Below are 15000 nucleotides of genomic sequence, written 5' to 3' on the forward strand. Positions count from 1 at the left end.
GCCCCGAATGTTTTACTTTTCAAAAAAATTAATAATAATAATAATAAAAAAAACTCTCGTGAGTAACGTGCAGTACCGGAGTCCAACAGAGAGGCAGCAGCTGCGCGACATTAGCCTGCGTACTGCGTAGCCTGCCCTGCCCTGAAGAAGAAGTGATCTCAATCAGTTTTCAATTGTAAGGATGGATATCCTAAAGTTTTTTTCAACAAAACAAGCGCCAAGAACTGTTGCAGCAGCACTATCAGCAGCTGACTATAATGACATCACCAGCAGTGATGACATAGATGATGTTTCAGGTTTGTGAATCTTATTAGAAAGGTGACTGACTCACTGACACTACTTTTCCGGTTTGCTAATGCTAGCTGGCTATCATAACATAACGTTATGTTATAATGAAAATGAAACATAGCAAGGTACTGTTACGGTACATGGTAAGAAATCAAACAAAGGATAATACTTATACAAATAAAGTGAATAACAGGCTGATAGTCTTTGATATCTGCACTCTGGTTGACTGAGTAACAAGTGAAAAAGAATGATGTAACGTTAATGTTACAGCTAGTAAACATGGAGTAACCACATTAAGTATGCCCTTATGGTAGTATGTATGTATACAGAACATGACTCAAATCTATCCTAAGATGTAACGCTAACTAACTAAGTTTGTTTAATGTCCCAGGGGGGATTTTATTTCACAGTACTATACACAGGCCAACAATACATGTAATATATCGTCATATAACACAGGACAAGACTCTAAATACAATATAAGTGGTGAGCACAGAGTCTGCCCTGATATACATACTGTAACATAACTAGCCTCAGCCCATCAATTCTGTAATTCTATACAAATATAAATGATGGTGACTGACGTGTGTGTGTGTGTGTGTGTGTGTGTGTGTGTTTACTGTCTATTTTGTAATACAGCCTTTTGTCCGCTTTAAGGTGGTGGTAAGTTGAAGGTTGAAGGCAAATTTTTCCGGCGCGCTCCGCGCGCACATTATATTCTCCCTCTGGGCTAAGCCCCGGATCTCCTACAATCCTAAATCCGCCTCTGGTAGAGATTATGACAGGAAGGATGGGTGAGAGAGAGAGAAGGGATGACATGCAGGATATGTCCGCGGCAGGAATCGAACCGGGAGCCCTGCGGTACATGGTCAGCGCTTAATCCACTACGCCACCTAAGCGCCCCAGCCATGCCTTTTCTACCTACTATAAGAGCTGCCACAGGGGTCAACCATGACCATTACACACAACGACCACTAGTTGGCGCCGTCTTGTAAATTAGCCTGCCTCCTACACAGAAAAAACTAGCAAAATAGCTTTATCCTAGCTTATCCTGATCCTGTGATTTAGTCAGGATACTGGGTGGTAGATCGCACATATCTAGGAAAAGTCATGAAAGGAGGGTCCTGAAATTTGATTGAGTGCGAAGATATAAAACATTTTTTTGACTCACAGGGTCAAATGAGCGCTCATGGCTGTTCTAGTGTTAAATAAACCCACCCTGCTCCCCCTCCCTACCTGCTGCAGCCACGGCCGCGGCTCTGCCGTTGTTCTGGAAGGGGTTAGTGGGGGCGGGCGCTGGGGCCGCTGCTACAAAGGGGTTTGTTGACGGAGCTGCAGAGAAGAAGAAGAAGAAGAAGACATCAAATATTTCCCCTTCAGTAAAGACGAGAATAACGAAAATAACTTGTTCCATCGTCTAATTCTTGGTAGAAGGACTCAGGGTGTGTTCTCACTAGAACATTTGCTTCACTTGGAAACAGAGTTTAGGGGAAAATTCGCTTCCCTTTTTGCGTCGTTTGGAGCTGAGAGAACGCGCATTTGAAGTCGCTCCCGGAGCAAACAACCGACGGATGCTCCGCTTGAAAAGGGTGGTTTCGCTCCGGTTAGAAACGACGCGTCGAGGCTGTCCATAGGGAAACAACAGCGCATGCGTGTTGATCTGGATAAGAGCGGGACGAACGGGCAATTTTCGATTTTTCTGACCAATCAACTACCACGTCTGTTGCTTCGATTGCGTATGTTACTTTGTTTACATGAAGAGCTGTGAGAACGCAAATCAGAGAAATAATTTATGCAACATGTTGCAAACTCATCCACTTGCTCCGGGTCCTGATTCAGACTTTCATGTGAGAACATGACCTTAATGTCCTTTTTATGTCTAGAGAAGATGAAGTATAATATAAGGGGCTGCTCTAATAAGTAAAAAAAAACGTGGGATCCTATTCTCTCTTTTGTTAATTCATTCCTTCTTTAGGGTGATTAGATAGTCTTATTACTTATTTTACAAAGCACACAGTACGCTACTATTTGTATTTATATATTCAATTGACACTGGTTGGTAATAACACAATGATAAACGATTGTCTTTCTTGATGTGTGAATGTTCATTCAGCCCTATGCACAACACAGTCATTTCTTTGTTTTGTTTTGAGTCCTCTCTTTTACTGTTTTTTCTTAGGTTCCTCCTTTTTTATACTGTACTGTCCTTTTTGTTTTTGTTTTGTATTGTTCTAAAAATGTTAAATCGGGTGAACAGTTTGTTTATTTGGTATTGGTAACCCAATAAAGATACTTGTGACTTCCTTTTTAGCTTCATCTCAGAGTTCACTCACCTCCGAAACCCTGGGGCATGCTGGGTATGCACTGCTGTGGCTGGGCTGACGACACGCCCGTCACTGCCCCGAACATACCCCTGTCACACAACACAACACAACACAGGGGTTAGTGTATGACCACAGCCCCAAACACCCCCCTGTCACACAACACAACACAACACAACACAACACAGGGGTTAGTGTATTACCCCAGCCCCAAACACCCCCCTGTCACACAACACAACACAACACAGGGGTTAGTGTATTACCCCAGCCCCAAACACCCCCCTGTCACACAACACAACACAACACAGGGGTTAGTGTATTACCCCAGCCCCAAACACCCCCCTGTCACACAACACAACACAACACAGAGGTTAGTGTATGACCACAGCCCCAAACACCCCCCTGTCACACAACACAACACAACACAACACAACACAGGGGTTAGTGAATGACCCCAGCCCCAAACAACTCCCTGTCACACAACACAACACAACACAACACAGGGGTTAGTGTATGACCACAGCCCCAAACTACCCCCTGTCACACAACACAACACAGGGATCAGTAGATGACCACCGATACTAAAGAAACATTGAACAAAGGAGGTGAGAGACTGGGTATTTTAAAAAGATGAGTGAGCTTCAGGAAAAAGACACGACAATCAACAAGTAAATAGTGGAGTACTTAGCTAATTACTTTAGTTAGTATGTGGAAAAATAACTCATTTCAAGTTATGGGAGGAGTGATAGGAAAAGGTAGAAAGAAGTAGAAAGGAACAAAAAGTTAAAAAAAGAGGAGAGGCGAGGGTCTCTCACACTTGTGACGTGCTGCAGGTGTTGTATACGCTGGTGGGGGGGCCGGAGGAGCCGAAGACGTTGTCCAGCTCTGCTAGCGCGGCGTAGCGGTCCCCTCCTAGCAGAGCTGGCTGGCTCTTGGGAAGGACTCCTCCTCCTGATGATGCAGCTGCTGAGCTGAATCCTGCTGGAGCGCCCCCTCCTGGACACACACAACACACATCCTTCAGTTTTGCGGCAGCAATCGATTGGACCACCTTACAGAACACACTCAAACTGATATCACTTATCATTTTCAGAAATACATTTCAGCAGGTCATAGTTGACTGTTGTTCCTGCCGATTGCCCCTCCCCCCCCCCTTGACTTTGTTTCTATTTGTTTTTATTTATTTGTTCTCAACTGATTTTATCTGGTCAAACAAAAAAAACAAAAAAAAAGTCTGGCTCACAACCACTACACTGTGATGGATTGTTTGATTCAGCAAACTCTCCCACAAATATTAAATATTATTAAGTTTAACATCTTTGTCCTATGTCATGACAGGGGAACATTTGCAGTATCAAACGGGCTAACCACTGAAAATGTGATCAAATGTTCTTCTACTTTAAATTGTTTTATATGTTATTGTAGATGGTGCTTATATTCAGAGAGACACCAGTCACGTCTAAGTCTGCCCTTTCAAACTGCTCTCACTGTCCCGCCACACTAAGGTGTCCAATAATAGCACATAGTCCAGTGACCTCAATTAAGCTTTCTAACAGGCACGTTAGCCTCATAATACTGTACTCGTAATAACTGCTCAAGTGGGCATTTTAGAGCAATCTTAAATATAGATATACTGTATATCTTAAATATAGGGTAGCAACTGTGCAGGAGACCGCAATGGCATCATGGATATGAAATGGTTGCACAGTCAGTATTTTTTTTCTTTTATAAACCCCCCCCCCCCCCCCCATAACTGACTTAGAACCACTCTGTAAACAAGACACCAACCACCATAGAACCCTTCTTGGGGATATGCTGTAAGAAACAGACCTCAACCTCTGATTCTAAACATGAATAACTGCTGGTGGTGCAGAGAGGAGGTGCTACTTCATCTTAGCCACTCATGCGCACCAGCCCAACCTCCAGCATGTTTATCCCACCTTTAGTTCTGCTACACAGAGGCTGGCAGGGAGGTTACCTTGCTCCGTTTGGGCAGAGCTAAAGATGGCATCCAGGTCAGTCAGAGCTGCGTGTCTATGGGCAGGGACGCTAACAGGGACGCTAGCAGGGACGCTAGCTGTCTGCAGCCTCTATGGCTGGTCCTAAACGGACTGACTTATATCGCGCCTTATTCCAAAGCGCTTTACAACGGCCTCTCATTCACCCATTCACACACACATTCACACACAAATGGCGGCAAGCTACCATGCAAGGCGCCGGCCCGCTCACTGGGAGCAATTTGGGGTTGTGTCTTGCCCGAGGACACTTCGACATGTGGCCAGCCGGGGCTCGAACCGCCGATCTGCCAACCTTGCCATCAGACGCCGGCTCTACCTCCTGCACCACAGCCTCTACCTCCTGCGCCACAGCCTCTACCTCCTGAGACACAGCCTCCCCCTCCTGAGACACAGCCTCTACCTCCTGAGACACAGCCTCTACCTCCTGAGACACAGCCTCTACCTCCTGAGACACAGCCTCTACCTCCTGCGCCACAGCCTCTACCTCCTGAGACACAGCCTCTACCTCCTGAGACACAGCCTCTACCTCCTGAGACACAGCCTCTACCTCCTGAGACACAGCCTCTACCTCCTGAGACACAGCCTCTACCTCCTGAGACACAGCCTCCACCTCCTGAGACATAGCCTCTACCTCCTGAGACACAGCCTCTACCTCCTGAGACACAGCCTCTACCTCCTGAGACACAGCCTCTACCTCCTGAGACACAGCCTCTACCTCCTGAGACACAGCCTCTACCTCCTGAGACACAGCCTCTACCTCCTGAGACACAGCCTCTACCTCCTGAGACACAGCCTCCACCTCCTGAGACACAGCCTCCACCTCCTGAGACACAGCCTCTACCTCCTGAGACACAGCCTCCACCTCCTGAGACACAGCCTCTACCTCCTGAGACACAGCCTCTACCTCCTGAGCCCCTATCTGATCCTGTAGAGTTACTCTGGGAGGACCCGAAGGATCCACAGGCAGTGCTACAGGATTTGTGGAAACTAAATTGGCATTAGCTAGTTCCCCCGAAGTGTTACCTGCATGTGAGAAGAGAGCTGACAGAGAGAACCGTGAGAGGGCTGCAGTGTGTGTGTCCATGTGCTGCAGCACCACAACACCTATGGGGAATGTGTGTCAAGGAAACGCAGGTAGCTGCAGTGGCTCAGAATCTGGGGCGTGGCTGAAACTACTACACAACACTAGGACACCTGCATCATCTTCAGAGGACAGTACAGTACCATCGTTCATCAGGAACAGCTTCACCTCCTGCACAGAATCCCTATGAGCTATGGATCAATGTGAGCGCATATGAATGAAGTGACTTGGCTATCTGCAATATGAACTGTCTGTCTGTCTCAGGGTAGGATGAGGAGCCTTGTCTATCTGTCTGTCTGTCTGTCTGCGCAGATGTAACTGAATATTCCTGAAAAAGGGTCATATGCCGATTAAGGTGTTTACATGTCACAATATTCCGATTCAAACAGGCCTATGCCAGGGGTCTTAATCTGATTATCCCCTATGCCAGGGGTCTTAAAATGAATATTAATCTTAATCCAATTGTGTACGTGTTTACATGACTCTTGCCCAATCGGAATATTGAGCAGTATTCCGCTTAATACAGGAATATGGTGTGCATGTAAACACAGTCGATGACACAGTAGGCAACAGAAACACGGGGAGAGAGAGAGAAACAATAGATCCTCTCTCTCTCGCCGTTTCTCCTGCCCTGAAGGCAGCCTGGCAGAGCTTCTCATCCCTTTTCATTGAGCGGGCTACAAGTAACTAACCCTACTCATCCATATGGAGAGATTCATCTGATCTCAGACTCAAATGATTTCCAATACTTATGTTTCCACGATTATGATTCCACCCATGTATAGCGTGATAATAATGTGCTTGTAGGTGACAACTAGGGGTGTAACGGATCACGGATAATCCGTGATCCGTTCGGATCGCCCTCCACGGTTCGGAACGCATGTGTACCGCGGATCAATAGCAAAACCGTTTTTTTTTTTTTTTTTTTTTCCTAGCACCAGGGGAGCCACCCCTCCTAAATTTCGTTGTTTGGTACCTGTACTGTAGCAATGACAATAAAGACCATTCATTCATTCAAATGTAACCGGTAGAAAAACAATCATGTGCGCTTTATTCTCACTCTCTGCATGTGTACTGAGTTGACAACAACATTCATTCACTCATCTCTGTCCCAATTATATCACGTCATATCACCCGCTAAGCAGCCTGGGTGATTGTGTAAACACACAAAAAAAGTACTCTGTTACTTTGCAGCAGTGATGTTATATATATATGTTGTTATATATATATGTTGTTATATATAGATGTTATATATATGTGATATATACAGTATATCAGTTTTGACATCTTGAATGTTGTTTTTTTGTTTCACACATTAAAAGTGGTGTTTTTACAGAATTCAAGGAAAATGTTGTTTTTATTAAAAAAAATATATGTTTTGTGTTGATCCGAAAAATTATCCGATCCGTGACTCAAAATCCGTGACACGATCCGATCCGTGAGTTAGGTGATCCGTTACACCCCTAGTGACAACAATATTTAATAATAATATCAGTAATTCAGGCCCCCGGTTCTTAAGTGATAAAGTGTGTGTGTTTTGTGTGTGTGTTTGTGTGTGTGTGTGTGTGTGTGTGTGTGTGTGTGTGTGCCAGCCAATTAAATATAGATCATAGACCAACGTGGACAAATAATGCATGAAAAGTGCACATAATAATGGCTGTGAGTGAGAAGTGTGCGAGTGTGGCGAGAGACAGAGAGAGGGAGAGAGAGACAGAGAGAGGGAGAGAGAGACAGTGAGAGAGAGAGAAAGAGACAGAGAGAGGGAGAGAGAGACAGAGAGAGAGAGAGAAAGAGACAGAGAGAGGGAGAGAGAGACAGAGAGAGGGAGAGAGACACGCAACACAGGTGAACAGAGGATGATCTACCTGTGTGAGATGGCTGGAAGGGAGTCTGGGGCGCGGAGCAGGGGAAAGGTGGACCTGAGCTCTCAAACGCGTCAAAGTTTGCAAAGTCTGAGTTTGGAGCGTTTGTGTTTTGAGCAGCTGGAGGTCAGGGGTCAGGAGGGTCAAACACATAAACCAAAAAGGAAACAATGGGTGAGATGAGTCATGATCACACACAACAAAAGGAATGAGAGATCGTACTGAACACACAGAGATATGGACTGAAGGAGCTAACGACAGACCGTATGACAATAATATACATGATGATGGTAATGACAATAATATACATGATGATGATGATGATGTAATGATGATAATATGATGATGATGATGATGTAATGATGATAATATACATGATGATGATGTAATGATGATAATATACATGATGATGATGATGATGATGTAATGACGATAATATACATGATGATGATGATGATGATGATGGTGATGATGATGATGATGATGATGGTAATGACACTAATATACATGATGATGATGATGATGATGATGATGATGATGATGGTGATGATGATGATGATGATGATGATGATGGTAATGACACTAACATACATGATAATGCGCGTGTGCGTGTGTGGCAACGCTTTACGATCATCACTGATTTCCATAAAGGAAGATGAAACTGTTCTCATATTTAAGAGTTGGGTGGGTGGTCCTGACCATGGTCCATTTCAGGGACCAGTGGCGCTGTGCGCTAGTCCTTACCTGGGTGGCTGTTGAAATGTGCAAAGTTTGCAAAGTTGGGTGCAGAGCCTGCAGCAGTCTGAGAGGGCGGGGCAGCGAAGATATCCCCGCCCAGGTCGCTGAGGAGGTCAAACTTCTTCTCCTGAAACTGCTGGCACATCTGGAGGGCCTGGGCACGCCCCATCACCGGAGACTGAGAGAGAGAGAACAGTGTTACACCCTGCCAACACCCAGCCAACACCCTGCCAACACCCTGCCAACACCCTGCCAACATTTAAACAGGCCCTCAAAACCCACCTCTTCAAGCTCGCCTTCACCAGTTAACCCTCTCCCCCTCTCCTTCACCAGTTAACCCTCTCCCCCTCTCCCTTTCCCATGTGTCCCCAGCACTATCTTATTAGGCCCCTATACTTTATTTTATTTATTTTTGGTTTATTTTTAGTTTTACTACTTTTCAGTTTGTAAAGCGTCTTTGAGTGTCTAGAAAAGCGCTATATTGTGGCTCTGTTGAGGTGCAGGGGGGTGGGGCTCTGTTGAGGTGCAGGGGGGTGGGGGGGTGGGCTCTGTTGAGGTGCAGGGTGGTGGGGGCTCTGTTGATGTGCAGGGGGGCGGGGTCCTACCTGACTGGGCGTGGCTCTGTTGAGGTGCAGGGGGGGGGCAGAGTCCCCCAGCAGGTCCTGAGGGGCCGGACCTCGGGGGTACTGCTGGTGCTGCTGGCCGACGACCCAGAGATGGAGGCATGGACGGAGGCTACCACCCTGGCCTGCTCTGGAGGAACAAACCTGAACAGAGAGAGAGAGAGAGACAGAGAGAGAGAGAGAGAGAGAGAGAGAGACAGAGAGAGAGAGAGAGAGAGAGAGATTGCTTTATTGTCTGTCACAGAGTGACAGAAATTCTCCTTTGACAGGCTTTGTGCAGTTCATGAATACGGTATCCACATTCAAAACACACATAGGTCACATACATACAATAAAAACAGACAGATATAACAGTGTTTATAAAATGTAGTGCCTATTTAAAAAGTCTAGTCATTTAAAAATAATAGTAAAAAAAACAGTATTATGATTAAAAAATCTAAAATGCTAAAATGTTGTGGTTTAAAAGAAAAACAGTGTGCTTCCTATTTTAAAATGTGTTTTTCCGGGCCAGTGGAGTTCTATAACGGCGGCCTGATGGAAGTGGCTGAAATGATTGGTGGAGGGGGTGAGAGGGGTCCTGTGTAATTTGTGTGGCTTTCCTGATTAGTGACCGGTTGTAGATTTCAGACAGGGGAGTTTGAGGTGAGCCGATAATTTTACTTAGAGACAGAGAGAGAGAGAGAGAGAGAGAGAGAGAGAGAGAGAGAGAGAGAGAGAGAGAGAGAGAGAGAGAGAGAGAGAGAGAGAGAGAGAGAGAGAGAGAGAGAGAGAGAGAGAGAGAGAGAGAGACAGAGAGAGAGAGACAGAGAGAGAGAGAGAGACAGAGAGAGAGACAGAGAGAGAGAGAGAGAGAGAGAGAGAGAGAGAGAGACAGAGAGAGAGAGACAGAGACAGAGAGAGAGAGAGAGACACAGAGAAAGAGACAGAGACAGAGAGAGAGAGAGAGAGAGAGAGACAGAGAGAGAGAGAGAGACAGAGAGATCTTTATTTAGTCAGGATAGTGCACATAATGAACAGTCACTTATACAAAGTATGGTGACAGTAAATATGCTGGATTTAGCTGTGAGCTAATTTGCATCCGTAGTCTACATGTGAGTGTTGTAGTGATGCAAAGTGTCTCGCTTGAGGGTTGGACTGAGCTGTTAGAGTATTCTCAGGAAAAGAGAGGGAGGGAGAGAAAATTACAGAAGCTATTACTGGACAAGCATGGAGAATTCTTATTCCAGTCACCTGAGTGCAGTCACTTACCATCTCTTCTTCTCGTATTTCTCTTGAAGGAACTCTTTCACTTTCTGTGGTTCTTTAAAGTCGGGTATAGAGGCGGTTCTATCGTCGTACAGACCCAGCCATATCTGTTTGCACACCTATAAGAGACAGGGGGGGGGGGGGGACAAAGGAATAAGAGACAGGTCAATTTGATGATGTCATTCAACTTCCCTACCCCTAACCATCTCCCCTAACCCTGCCACCCCCCCCCCCCCCCCCCTGGACATTGCTGTGTTAATTGTTCCCTGAGCCTGTTCGTTAACTCTGTGTTCTATGTGCTCATGTTATCTGTTGCTTGTTGTTTCTGTGTTTTCAGTTTTCCCCATATTGTCAGCGTCTTTGAGCCCCGGAAAAGTGCCATATAAACACAATGAATTATTATTATTATTATTATTATTATTATTATTATTATTATTATTATTATTATTAACTTTAAAGTGAAAAAAACAAAACATGAAAGACTTCAACACCTAGAGGCCAGGAGAGCATTAGAATGTGGCACTTTCTGGAACATTCCAGGGTTTCTTTGGACTTCTGAGATTGGGAGCAGCTACACCTCAGTGCTAAAAAGACATATGGGAAACACAGACACTGAACTGTCTCTTCAACCACTAATGCCTTCATGGCCGACATGAATACACCCAACAAAAAGTGCAGTATCATCAAGGATTAACACTCTAGTACACTCCAAGTTATTGCTGGTAAGCGGTGTATGTAATACAGCAAACATACAGTAGAAATGCAGCAGACATGCAGCAGAGATGCAGTAGAACTGCAGTGCCCTCTGACACACACAAACCAAACAGCATCAACAAACCCCTTGGATTTGTACCACATAGATTTTCTAGTTGCACATTAACTGACATTCAAAATACAACTTGGCAGATTCAAGTGTGTGTGTGTGTGTGTGTGTGTGTGTGTGTGTGTGTGTGTATATATGTGTGTGTGTGTGTGTGTGTGTGTGTGTGTGTGTGTGTGTGTGCCAGAGAGAACTAAATAAATAACATTCCCATGTGAAAGGCATGAGAGCTGGAACGGTTAGCTCATCTCTGCCTCATGGCTACACTGTGTCTGCTGCACCACACCATTCTCAGCAAACACATGAATCCTTTAAAGGATTAAGAAAACCTAGGAATGCTAAAGAAAGGGACAAGGTGAGGCTGTGCATGGGCATATAGGATAGTTTAGAACAGTACTGATAGCATAGGCATATAGGATAGTTTAGAACAGTACTGATAGCATAGGCATATAGGATAGTTTAGAACAGTACTGATAGCATAGGCATATAGGATAGTTTAGAACAGTACTGATAGCATAGGCATATAGGATAGTTTAGAACAGTACTGATAGCATAGGCATATAGGATAGTTTAGAACAGTACTGATAACATAGGCATATAGGATAGTTTAAAACAGTACTGATAGCATAAGCATATAGGATAGTTTAGAACAGGCCTATTCAATTAGCGGCCCGGGGGCCGCATGCGGCCCAGACGCGACCCCCGATTGGCCCAGCCATAAAAGCAGAGAAAAACGTATTTCGCGAGTGTTCAGAAATTCATGCAGAAATGTCTACAATAGTAGCCTACAGAACGTGAATAACACTCTAAACAAACTAAGCGGGGAGCTTAAAACAACAATGGATAATGGCTACAATTAATTTTATTCGATCCACTTCGAGCCTCCAACATCGCTTATTCCGCAAGTTGCTGTCAGAAATGTCTGCTGAGCACCACGAGCTGCTTTTGCATAACGACGTCAGGTGGCTGTCCAAAGGCAAGGCACTGGAGCGTTTCTGTGATTTCAGAGAGGAGATTACAACTTTCCTCCGCAGCAGCAGCAAGCAAACGAAGGCAGAAACACACTTGAATCGCATACTGGACGACAACTTCATGGCTGATGTCTGCTTTCTGAGCGACATATTCAAACCTGAATGACCTCAATGTGGGGCTACAAGGCAGAGACAAAACTGTGATTGATCTTGTGGAACAGACGCGCGTTCCAAGTCAAACTGGACCTTTTCGCGGCCGACTTCTGCACCGGCAGAATGCTGCATTTTCCGACGCTCCGCAAATGCGTCTCATCCCCGGCACAAATCACAGATGTGATGACTGTTTTCATTGCGAGGTTGAAAGAGAACTTTGCTGGTCGACTGGATGGACTTGCTCTGCCCGCAGAGGTGATGGGCTTTGCCAGAGACCCGTTCACTGCTGCAATAGAAGGGGACTTAGCGACGAGGGGAAATTCATACTCGAACTTGTTGACATGCAGTCATCCGTAACCATGGCACAGGAGCTTCGCACTAATGGACCTGCGAAGTTTTGGAGTGATGTCAACGTGCACCAGTTCCCTAACGTTAAGAAAGTAGCAATCCATGTGCTCAGTATGTTTGGATCAACATACACCTGTGAATCAAGCTTTTCACACATGAACACAATAAAAAGCAGCTCTCGTTGTTCCCTGACTGACAGTACTCTTCACCAATGCCTTCGGATTGCATTGACATCTTATGAGCCAAATGTCACTGCTCTTGTTCAGAATAAAACATGTCACTTCTCACACTAAGAAAGTCAGCAGGGTAAGATTAGATTAGATTAGATTCAATTTTATTGTTTAACTGTAACTGTAACTTGTTTAATTGTGCACTCAAGGTGTATTTTCATTCAGTTAAAAGCACTTTGTGCCTGGGTCAGCTATGACCAACATTTTTATTTTACAAAAGGACATTTTTTTATTGGTATACTACTGTACACTTTTTTATGCACTTTAAGATGTGCATGAGTCAGTTGAGACCAACATGTTGTTGTTTTACCTAAAAAGTGAAAAAGGTATTGCTATTAGGTTCTGTTCAATTACAGCTCTTTTATTGTGTTCAGTCAAGTGTTTTTGACGTGCCTGTGTCAGATGTTACCTAATTTAAAAGGAAAACTATAAATAAACTGCTTGTATTTCATTAGGCCTACATTCATTTGTGTTGGTTTGAAATGTGTCATTACCTGGTGCCTAGGCTACTGGCCGCTGAAAATGTCTGGCCCAGCTAAATTTCTTGGTTTTCAAATCTGGCCCAACTGAATTTGTAATTGAATACCCCTGGTTTAGAACTAAGAATGTGTCAAGGCAAGGATTCAGCACTCCTTGGACTGACAAGAAGGTATGTGTGAAAAGGGTGAACAGAGCCCAGGCAGGTCCATCTAGAGAGGTGGGAGTGTGGCTATGCCTACCTCATTTCCATGTTTCTGTAGGAATTCGATTTCCTGTAGCGTGAAGGTTGTCATGGAGATGGACTTCACTCTGTGGGGTGGGTTGAGCCCTCGCCTGGCACCCCCCAAGAGAGATAAAGGGGTTAACTCAATTAGAAACACACAACACATACGGTCGGTACATTCAGGCAGTTCTTTTGTCACAACCATGCCCCCCCCCGCCCAACATTCCCAGAGGGACATAAGGCTTGAACTGAAACTGTCTGTCTTTCAACATGTGATAACCTACCATTATGTTCCTATTAAAATGCCCAAACGTTGCTGTGTTGAACTTTTTACTGCCAGCGAATGAAAATACCTGGACTTAGTTAGGAGAGAGCTAGCCAACTCTGTCCACCTACAGTAGCTAAAATATAATATACAACTGTACAACAAAGGATCATATTTTCAAATAAAGAAACTACTAAAAGGTAATTTACGCTCTGTTTCAGAGCTAAGCCCATTTCTAAGACAATACATATTTGAGAAATATTATCTCAAAAACTATCAGAAGTCAGTGACACACTATCCTCCCTAGACAAAATAGACCAATGATTTTGACACAGACCAAGATAAAATTAGACAAATATTCACCAACATTCGCAGAATATTACACAATGCAAAACATTTTAATCGGATTCAATAGACTCTACACAGATTCCATTATACATATAGAAGGCTGTTTTGAAAAGGGACTTGAATCGCCTTGAATTGCCTATGTGTCCATTTTGCCTAGCAGACACCCACGGTGTCTCATGCGTTCTGGCTGTGTCCGATTATCGAGAACTACTTTTAAAAAGCACCCAGGTGATCCAAGATTTACACCAAACGCAACATCTGATGCCACTCAACAAAATCCTTCAGCACAACCTTTGTATGGATTCTGATAGTAACAGAGATGGACCTGTATTGAAAAACAAAATTGGTGACATATGAGAGATTTCTACCATTGTCCCCTCCGGGGGGTGTGGCCTCCTTGGAGTGGACTGCACTTATATAGCACCTTTATCCAAAGCGCTTTACAACGGCCTCTCATTCAGCCATTCACACACTCATTCACACACCAATGGCGTCCAAGCTACCATGCAAGGCTCCGGCCCGCTCACTGGGAGCAATTTTGGGGTTCAGTGTCTTGCCCAAGGACACCTCGACATGTGGCCAGCCGGGGCTCGAACCGCCGATCTGCCAACCTTGCGATGATTAGACGCCGGCTCTACCTCCTGAGACACAGCCGCCCCAGTGACGCTGTACTGTAGCAGAGAAGATCCAGATATCCAACTTTCTTTTCAGACTGGGACACGTGCTGAGTAATGTGTCACCACAGCAGATCTGGGACAAGGACAGCAGAGTGTCACCAGGACTCCAAAGAGGAGGAGGAGGAGGAGGAGAGGAGGAGAGGAGGAGAGGAGCGAGAGAGCAAGCAGCGAGCAGTTCTACTCCTGGTTAATGAACCCAGGTTCCCCCGCCCACTGCAAGACTAGGAGAGCTCACTGAGCTTATAGAAATAAAAACCCCACGATAAGTATTATGATCTGGGAGTCGATATGTTCAAGCAAGGCTACGTC

The 15000-nt window shown here is 44.9% G+C and overlaps 1 pseudogene across 1 annotated transcript in view; it reads right to left on the reverse strand.

Annotated features, from left to right (window-relative positions):
- LOC308172462 (arf-GAP domain and FG repeat-containing protein 1-like) overlaps window positions 1-15000 on the reverse strand; it is a 42220-nt pseudogene that overhangs the window by 3677 nt on the left and 23543 nt on the right. Inside the window, exons 11-18 of the transcript in view lie at window positions 13418-13511; window positions 10180-10295; window positions 8914-9075; window positions 8315-8486; window positions 7574-7690; window positions 3425-3605; window positions 2622-2701; window positions 1525-1620 (exon numbers count right to left, since the gene is read on the reverse strand). The product of the transcript in view is annotated as an arf-GAP domain and FG repeat-containing protein 1-like (transcript). The remainder of the gene's footprint in view (window positions 1-1524; window positions 1621-2621; window positions 2702-3424; window positions 3606-7573; window positions 7691-8314; window positions 8487-8913; window positions 9076-10179; window positions 10296-13417; window positions 13512-15000) is intronic.

Source organism: Nansenia antarctica (assembly GCF_963989245.1).
Source record: "Nansenia antarctica genome assembly, chromosome: 17".
Taxonomy (NCBI): Eukaryota; Metazoa; Chordata; class Actinopteri; order Argentiniformes; family Microstomatidae; genus Nansenia; species Nansenia antarctica.